Source organism: Styela clava, chromosome 6 (assembly GCF_964204865.1).
Source record: "Styela clava chromosome 6, kaStyClav1.hap1.2, whole genome shotgun sequence".
NCBI lineage: Eukaryota > Metazoa > Chordata > Ascidiacea > Stolidobranchia > Styelidae > Styela > Styela clava.
This window is the reverse complement of record NC_135255.1, coordinates 1,848,636-1,858,572: the sequence shown is the minus strand read 5'-3', so window position 1 is coordinate 1,858,572 and position 9,937 is coordinate 1,848,636. Positions and strand designations below refer to the sequence as shown.

Sequence of the window (9,937 nt, the reverse complement as noted above, 5' to 3'; positions counted from 1 at the left end):
CATGGGCCAATGAACGCAGACTTCTGCACGACGTAACAGTCAAGTTAGTCAGCTGTAGGTGGATCCCCAGTGGTCGGATGAATATCAGATGTACTCAACTGCTCGCTTTTGCGTTGAGAGAGAGAGAGTTTATTTCATTTTGTCAAACCAAGAAAACAATTTATGCACACATAAACAAATATAAAAAAAAATAGTTTTCGGTATATGACTGGGGGGCAACGATACGACCTTTGGGGGTCATCAGAGTCAGTTGCCACCCAATTATATTAAATAAGCATAAAAAAAACAGGTTCGTGTCAATATTTCAATGTCTCTCACGATTTATACTATGTACAATATTTACATGAATTTACTATTCTTAATTATGGAAGCATTCTTTTAAATAATAGGATTTTGCACAAATTGAAATTATATTGCAAAATATAAAATGATCAAAACGAAAAAAAGTGGGAAAGCAGGTCAGACAAGCTACCCCTTATTTGGGTAACTTGTTTTATTGACTGAATTTAAGTTAAACATAACAAGTGGGATTTTGAACAAGCGAATATGGGTAGAGTTCTATTCTACACACACTAGTGCAATGTAATCAGATGCATGGGTTGAGTCATCAAAACAAATTAGAATTTGGTTTAAACAACAAAAAAATGCATTTTAAAAATGCAATACATTGTAAACTTTGTATAAACAAACAATCGATATTAAAATATCAAGAAAGTTAATGCAAAAACAAAACAGTTGACTTAATGTAGGAATAAATAAGATTCAATATTTCATAACACTATGTGAAATGATTCAGAACACTTTAAAAATAAACATCAAATATTAGTGTTTGTACATAGAAATAGAACAATTCATAAATCAAGGCCATTTATCCAGATTTTTACACTAATTGGTAGTAAATGGATTAATTTATCATAGATTAGCCAGGGATCTCAATAGGAAAGTATTGAGATATCGTTGGTAGGTCAAAGGTTGATGAAAAAGAGCTAATAACTTAGCATATTAACTTCATAAGATAGAAAAATTGAGTGGAACATTTTATTACACAAGTAGTTGAGTAGCCTTTCCATAGTTTTTTTCAGTTACCGGTAATATTAGTCCAGTTATTCTAAGGAGGTGTTGAAAAGTATAGGTAAGATATTAAACACTTGTATATCCTTGCCATAAATAGCAATTTTAGTTGAGCACTAGCTCATAAGACGTTGTTAAATAGGTACGGTGCGGTAACTCCAAGGAAGGCTAGACCTAGAATAATACTGTAATATGTCACAAACAACGATATTTTCTGGCTTGCATGAAATGTTTATGATTAATTTAATGACTCTTCTTGACTATTCAGCAGACTTATACTACTATATAGGCCACAGCATATTTGGAAATAGAAATGAATGGCTGTTTCTGTAATGCACGGTTGTGTGAAAGAGAAGAAATTAATCAATTTTACTAATGTCGGTTGGTCTAAATCTAAATTCATAGAGTCGACAAGAACCTGGGAAGCAATGATAAGTTATGCCGGAGTGGAAAGAAAGGTAGCATTGGAAATGATTGAGAGGTGAGAAATGAAGTTGTAGACAAACAGTTGATGTTTCAAAATATAGTCTATAGTCCATACTCATACTGTCATAGGACATTTCAGACTGTGATATACCGGTATCAAAATTTAGTGTAGATATAGTCTAGTAATGGTATGCAAACACTGCTGGACTGTAGAACATGCAATGAGCATATATACGCTCATTTAGTACATCAGATAAAATGCATTATGTATTCAAGGTATTAGTTAGTATTTAGGGGTATTTTTAAAATCATGCTGCTCCAAATATTATTTTCTTCCTTATTTTAGATACTGTACTACAAAAGAAAACGGCAATGTTCCACCAATCCGACCTAACGCAGGCTCTGATCCCTGCTGCTATCAGTGCTATAAAATGGATTAAACAAGAAGTCTTGAAGCTTAAAGGTATATGAGAATCATAATAGTTGCAAACAGCTTAGATGGGCTATTCATATTGAAATACTTTAGCACTTTTCTGCAATTGGAACTGCCCATCAAATTCATGTTGGAGACTTCATTGAGATTTTCAATTCATTTTTTTCCCTCGACTATGAAGATCTTTTGAGGTTAACGAGGTATTAATAAATAAAGCTGAGGAATTTGAAGAGGATATGAAGAATGTAAATGATACGGTACCAGGGCACGTCTATTTAACACTGTCAAACATAAGGATTATACTCTCCACCCAACAATGATTCACTGAAGAAGCATGTTGCCCTCAAATCAGTTCTTGAGTTGGCAAACTGCAAAGAAAAATAGTCAAAATAATTTATGAAAGTGTGCCAAAATCAACTTAAATTGCACAGATTTTTGTTTTTGTATTGACTGCAGAAATCACAGTACACCTATAGAGGAAAAGTCGATTTTTGAGCTAGTGGATTTCGAAAACAATTCAGAAGAAAGTGAATTAGATATTACAGTTGATTTAATAAGTATCATACATTTGTTTTTTTTTTCGGACATTTGTTAGTGTCGTAGTCCTGTTTCTAGAAATATTATTGCCTTTGTTCAAATACATAACCACATAAACTAAAAAAAGATTAATTGTAAATTGTAATATTTCTGTTCACTATGTTATGTACATATTGTACATTCATTTAATTTTCTTGATTTTTGCGGTAAATTTCTAAGTGAGAAATAACTGATTTATTTGTGTTTTCGTGCTCACGATGTTAATTTGTGACTTCATTGCTTAAAAATAAATACGTTTGATACTTGATAGCTTCTATAAAATGGATGTAGCTTTTTATGCTGTTCTTGTTGTAAAATGCTTGGGGTTATTACATAAAATTCATTCTCAAATGTGAATCAGCGTTGTTGGTGTCGCTGCTTTCGAGGTCACTCCCGACTCCTGTCACACAATTAAAGTATTTTTTGTTGTTGGTTACATGTATGCCATATTTTTCGTAATCTACCTAATAAATTATGATTGACTGAGGAAGTCCGATTTTGGTCAGGCAAAACATTACAGGAATACATTTGTGTTAGTGTGCTGTAGGGCTCTCGAATTGTATAGTTCTTATGTATGCGTTGTAAACTTATGGTTATTGAATTTCCGGGAACCTCTTATATTCAATTTCGCACCAGGATTGTGGAACAAGCTGTAATGCGTTCATTATGTTCGTTTTCCCACAAAACTGAAGAATTTATTTAGTTACCAGATGTGCGCTACGAAACTCATTTTCTGGGCGTTTTCATGGTTTCGTCTCACGGCCCATATCCGTGGTAAGGATCTACAAGTGTTTAATAATTTACTTATACATTTTTCAACAACGTCTTAGCATAACTTAACTAATAATAACTAAACAGGGCTGTGGAAAGCCTGCCCAACTCAGCGCAAGGTCGAGCAGAAATAACTAATATTCATCCGCTCGCTAACAGCTGGTTTAATTCAATTGTTACGTCATGCAGAAGTCATTGTTCAGTGCCGAAAATGTAGAGAATATAGGACAGATCGTAGCACATATTTCTTGTAGTAAAAGCGTCTTTTCCGTAAAACGTGCAACTTTTGGAAGTGGGAACAAGGCAATATTTGTTACTAAATTTTTAAGGAACATTTTAAAATCATTTTCAGGTAGTTACCTGATGTGCGCTACGAAACTCACTTTCTAGGCGTTTTTCAGGGCCTCGGCTCGCGGCCTATATGTTCCTCAGTTTTTCATTTTTGGAGGAATGATATTTCCAAATTTTGGGTGTGTAGAGATTTTGACATACAACGCTTTGTAAATAATATTAATAATAAGCACGAATCACGTGGTACTTGTCCCACGAATATTTAGAAAAAATTATAGTTGAAATCAATGAGGGAAAAAATATTTTGAACAACAACAACACAAATACTTCCCTTACTCCCATGTTACCGTGTTTTCCCAAAAATAAGACCTACCCAGAAAATAAGACCTAGCCTGAATTTTATGAATGGTTTTAATATAAGCCCTTCCCATAAAATAAGACATAGTCAATTTTTTTTTTACCTAGTCGATAGCAAGAAATGTCTCTTACAAGTTTTAAACGATTAATCTAAAACGCATGAAAGAGGAAAACGTGTTATTTATAAGTAAACTGGTATCGGTTTTCATATTTATATATTTGAAAATCTCGTAATTTGCTACTTTGTAATTTTGTTTTTGAAAAATGAAAGTATAAGACATCCCCCGAATATAATCCCTAATGGTATTTTCAAAGGAAAATCGTAACTAAGACCCGGTCTTATTTTCGGGGAAACACAGCAGTTAATTTACGTTCAACTCCTGTGTGTATGAGAGAACCATTGAGTTGTGTTCGAATATTAAAAAAAGACTAAACTTTTATAAATAGAATGCTAATGATTTAAACAAGAACAAAATGAAATTTGAATTCTGGGCCTAATATTTGGAACTTTGGTCAGATATTATTACCATGTTTCCTCGAAAATAAAACCGACCCTGAAAATAAGACCTAGCCTGAATTTTAAAACTGATTTAATATGAGCCCTCCCTTTAAAATAAGACCTAGTCAAATCGCGATTTTTTTTTGACGTAAGTCATTCAACGATTCATATAACACGCTATCAAAATAATCGATGGATGTTTTGAAAACGTTTTACACACAGTAGGCCTACGCCCTACGGCCACAAACGATCGGCATATTAGAAAGAAAATAGTTTCCATTCTACTTTTTCCATTAGCAAAATCGAAGTACAACACACTTTTTTGAAACTATTATGTAGGCGAAATCGTACGGAGTAGCCTATGAAGAAAATTTGTCCGCTCGTTCCATACAGAAACGATGACTCTTATGCGTAGCCACAGCCCACCCCACCAATTGATTTTCAACATTTTTTTTATGCAATTTCGCGACATTTACAGTGAGTCATAAATTTTTATGTCTTTTCCAACATCATTTTACTTTCTATTCTTGAGCGATTCACTAAAAAACTGACTTTTTCAGTCTTCCTGGCAAAAATCCTTTCACCAAATGAACAAACCAAGAATTGCGCACTTGTAGGCCTATATCTTGAATAACTTCGACGGCGAAGTAAGACTCTTAAAAGATTCTTCAAGATATTGTGAGCCAAAAGCCATCATCGTATCACGTCATTATACAAAAATAAAATTGTGCTGGGTACGTTCTGGCTCTTATGATTACTCATAAAGAAAGAGTACACACAGCTATTGTGAAAAATACAGGCACAACAATCGCAGTAGCTAAAATTTCCCTGAGCCAGTATTGATCGATGGACCATGAATGGATTGCAGACATGCTTTGAATACGAAACAAAAATCCCGTTTTATACATTTCGAACTCGTACGCATTGTAGAATGAAAATGATGCATAGGAGGATGGTGAAGAGTAAAAATAAAAGCTGAATGTCAAAAAAATGGAACAATGAGAATTTTTTATTATCACCCATGACCAGGGGCGGATTAAGCACATTTGGTGCCCTAAGCACTGAAGACTTTGGTGTCCCTTTATGTGTAATTTAATAAGTGTATTTGACGATTAAAAAAAATCACAACCAGCAGTAAATAAAACAACTTTTGCGAACATTTTTAGATTTTTTCCATATTTAGCAGATATATATATATCGGCCGTTTACTGCCGATATGATATATATATATATCGGCAAACACGCAATATCGGGCCGATATATCCGTTGAGCTCTAATCCTGAGGGAGTGTGACAATAAAGATCCATGCCTCCGGTCTCAACGTGAATCGAAATACCAAAGCATACAAGTCACAACTGTAGTTTGAAATTTTACCGGTTCCTAGTAATCTACCTCAGAGTGGTTCAAGGTTGCTAGGTTGAAGGACTGCAAAAACTTTTGAGGAGGTCTCGCGAGCCGCAAGTCGGAGAAAACTCAAAAGTGATGGAAATATCGCAAGTTTACTTACTTTAAATTCAATAAACAACGAGAGTTTACCGTTCTAATCATTTAATTAGTAGCTTAGTGCCATCGTCAAACACCAACGAAGTCCGTCTAATCTATTCAATTAAAGAGTCCAGCTGCACACTAACACAAATGTATTTCTGTAACGTTTCGTCCGACCAGAGTCAGACTTCCTCAGACAAGCAGTTTACAACAATGGCAAGAAAGAAAATTTGCTAAATTGATTTAGCAAATTTTCTTTCTTGCCATTGTTGTAAACTGCTTGTCTGAGGAAGTCTGACTCTGGTCGGACGAAACGTTACAGAAATACATTTGTGTTAGTGTGCAGCTGGACTCTTTAATTGAATAGAATAGTCATGTTTATTCCAGCTACAGTATCCTTGCAGTATACGCATACGGATCCACTAGCATAAAGGCATAGGGAAAAGATAGGATGTTAGTCTCGCGCAACCCAACTCAAATTGAAGTCCGTCTAAGTTGGTATTTCGGGACCTAGCTAAAAAAAATTGATTGGGCGGCGTTAAGTCGGTTCTGCGTTTCGTCACTACTGTCACATGGCCGACGCTTGAAAACAGAGAAGTGTTTTTACTAAAATAAAGTCACAAAGCGTTAGAAAAAGGATTTGAATCTCGGGATCCCAACCCCAGTTGGAATAGCTGAAAAAAACTCAAAAAAGTTCTTCTATTAGATACAAATATACGCTAAAATTGTTCTGTGAGCCGCACGGAATGTATTAGCATGACAGGGTTTGGACCACCCTGGTTTATTTAAAACTCCCGGTTTCGCTGACCACTAGATCGTTCAAATGCGATCGTGGAACCGCCACATAGTGCAAATAGTTCATTGGTCCAATTGTTGGAGAAAAAAGAAATTATTTTAAAACAAAAATGCAGTAAGAAGGAGAATACTAGGAAGGAAAAACAACAAAAATCAATAAACTATATAAAATTCTTCTCTAAAATTTCTGTGGTTTGCCCTTTTGCTTGGTGCCCTAAGCACGTGCTTATATTGTTTATTAGTTAATCCGGCGCTGCCTGTGACAGCGTTTCCCAAAGAGTGCGCCGCGAGTTGCGCAGTTTTCATGAATGACCTTTTTATTCAGTTGAATTAAGAGGCCATTAGATGTGTTGCAAATAACAATATTGTCAATCATATTGTTGTGTTGATGACATGCATGTGCTGCATTTCCCCTTCTGCCAAATGCCTTCAACGCTTACTCAACATATGTGAAAGATATTCTACTGAACATAACATTTTGTACAACTCTAAAAAATCTGTTTTCATGTGTATTCAGAGTAAGATGTTTTAGGTTGGGTAATTAACCTGATATCAATCTTTGTAATTCTGTATTTGCATATGTTTCGTCCACTAAATATCTTGGTGTTTTCCTTTCCAATGATCTCAAAGGTGATCTTGACTTAAAACGTCAATATAAATCGATTTATTTTATAGCCAATACTATTTTAAAAAATGTTGTCAATTGTTTCACAACTGTGAAAAACTTTTACATGAATAGTATCTGGGAACATTCCCTAATTAGAAGCACTCCATAGAAAAAAATCTTTGGCTATATTTGAGGAGAGGTAGAAATACAAATAATATCCTGTTACAATCATTATTTGATTTCCAGATACTGTTTGTGACGAGCTATCTCAGATTCTACTCATGGCCCAATAAGTTATTAAATATGAAGTGGACCTATGACGAACTCTTATTTGATTCTTATGGAATCGGGGCCGTTATTGGATCCTTCAATTTTGCTGTTTATCCCAAATATCGGGTACATTGAGGTATTACGTATTTAAATTATATTAGCTGTTATTGCGGTATTTTGCAGTAATTTTATGTTATATTTGCTGATATTGCGGTATTTTACTGTGATTTTCATATTTTTTGTATTTGTGTGTTATTTGATATGGACCATAACGATCTGACGTAATAAACGAATCGGATTAAAATTTATTTTCGCAGAAAAATACGTAACACTATTTATTACTTTGAGAGTAAGATAAAAAAAGAGCTTGTGTACTCTGAAAACAACAATACATACTTCAACTATCGGAACTATGTCAAGCAAAAATATTGATGAAGTGTATGAAAATCGACTGCCTGGCAGATTTAAAACTTCACTGAAGTATTGATGGATGAATCATGAATGGATTGCAGATTTGCTTTACACCGAAAATTTCACCGCGCTGTCAATAAGCTCGGCTCTGCGGGCACACACGCATACAAATATTTCACCGCTGTCAATAAGCTCGGCTCTGCGACCGCATTCCCAAGGAAAATTGCCACAAAAATTTGCATTTTTATGTTCCATTCAATTTGTTGGTATGATTATGTAGGCTAATTGTACCCGGAGTAAACGTTTTATCAATTATTTTAAATTTATTCAAACCATACAATTCTAGGGCCTGTCTAATTTTTAGTCGTAAGTGTTTTCCATTCCTCAAAAACCTTGAAAAGTATCCATGTATTATCTAAACAGCGAATAATGAATATCCCCAAATCATAAATGTTACATGACTGCTCAAACTTTAGTATCTAATTTACCATTTCCTTCAAGTCGATTCTTTGCTTGCTTGGAATTCGAAAAAAGAGCATTCTGATGCCACTGCTACCGTTGCGAAAAAAATTTATCACAATACTCTCGGAGTGAGAGTTGAAGCAATACCTTTCGCACAGTGCAGAAATTGTTGTAAGATCGTTTGCCAGTCAAGACACACGGTATTCTGCTAGTTCATTTCAAAAATTTGGCAGTAGTGAAACTTGCATTTGTTACGTAATAATATGCTTTATCAGGCTTATCCATACCAAATTACTGCATTTGTTTATCGTATTTTGCGCATGTACAGTATATTCTTCAGGCGTTGTATGAACCTTTTTTTTTTTTTGCGGGGTAAGTTATTAAATTTACTTAACACCAGACGCGATCGACTACTCGAGACTTGACGATCGACCGGTGGATCGCGATCGACGTGTTGGCCACCCCTGGTATATATGAACCAATAAATCATTTTACCGTTCTATGTCGTTAACTTTCTGTTACGTGGAGTCTGCCTCTATTGTTACGTAACAAGGATGATAGACATTACTTGCTGCAATTTTGTGAGCTGCTGTTTATTTATATGCTGAACCAAGTTTAGCGAACATGAGTGATTTTTTTATCATTTCAAGGGAAAATCAGGCAGAGTTGAGGAAGAAGAGTTGACATTTTGCCCATATTCCTTTGGCCTACATCAGGGGTCAGCAACCTTTTGTCGCCCACGGCCAAAATTAAGGGTTTCAAGTCTTGGCGGGCCGCACAAATTTTTTGAAAGTAAAAACCAAACAGCTCGCGAAGACTGCAAAAATTCGTGAACTCCACTCAGTCGTCTTATCGAAAGAAAGAAAAATACAAATGACGTTATTGTGACACTTGTTGTTGCATTACGCTTGATATCTTTTCGAGTGATGCACTGGATGGGCGTCACTAATCCGATTTCTCAGATTGTTCTTTGTAAAGTTCTTTTCCGAAAATAATTGTTCGCACGCATATGTACTTCATCGATGTGACTTTTTTCGCATGGTTTGTCAAATTTGGATAGATATTTCCTACAAGAAGATACTTTTTAATATAAAAACCAAGCAGTGATACAACTCTCGAATAGAATGTGGATTTTATTTCCTCATTGCATTGCTTCCCAGGGAACTTCATTGGAATATTTTATGCGCCATCAAACATTTTTAAATTGTCGGCTCGTTAAACGAGTAGCTTTTCACTCAAATGTTAGGTTATAATATAGTTTAGTCCAGTGAGTCCCAAAGTGGGCGATATCGCCCCCCAGTGGGCGAAAACGATACAGAGGGGGGCGATTTCGCGAAACCTGTTTTATGTTCGGCGCATCGTGCACTTAATTCTGTACTCTGTGTGCATTCGCAGACTCGAATCACGTGGGCGATTACCACACGCGAAAGGATTTAGTAGAATAATCTGGCCCGGGACGATTCACAGAATGGTCCTTTCCCCG

General features: G+C 35.4%; 1 long non-coding RNA gene across 1 annotated transcript; it reads left to right on the top strand.

Annotated features, from left to right (window-relative positions):
* The first annotated feature begins 1,086 nt into the window (after nt 1-1,086).
* Nucleotides 1,087-3,162, top strand: LOC144424558 (uncharacterized). The gene is made up of 2 exons (XR_013476768.1): nt 1,087-1,552; nt 1,844-3,162. It is a non-coding gene; the product is annotated as an uncharacterized LOC144424558 (long non-coding RNA).
* The last annotated feature ends 6,775 nt before the right edge of the window (nt 3,163-9,937 follow it).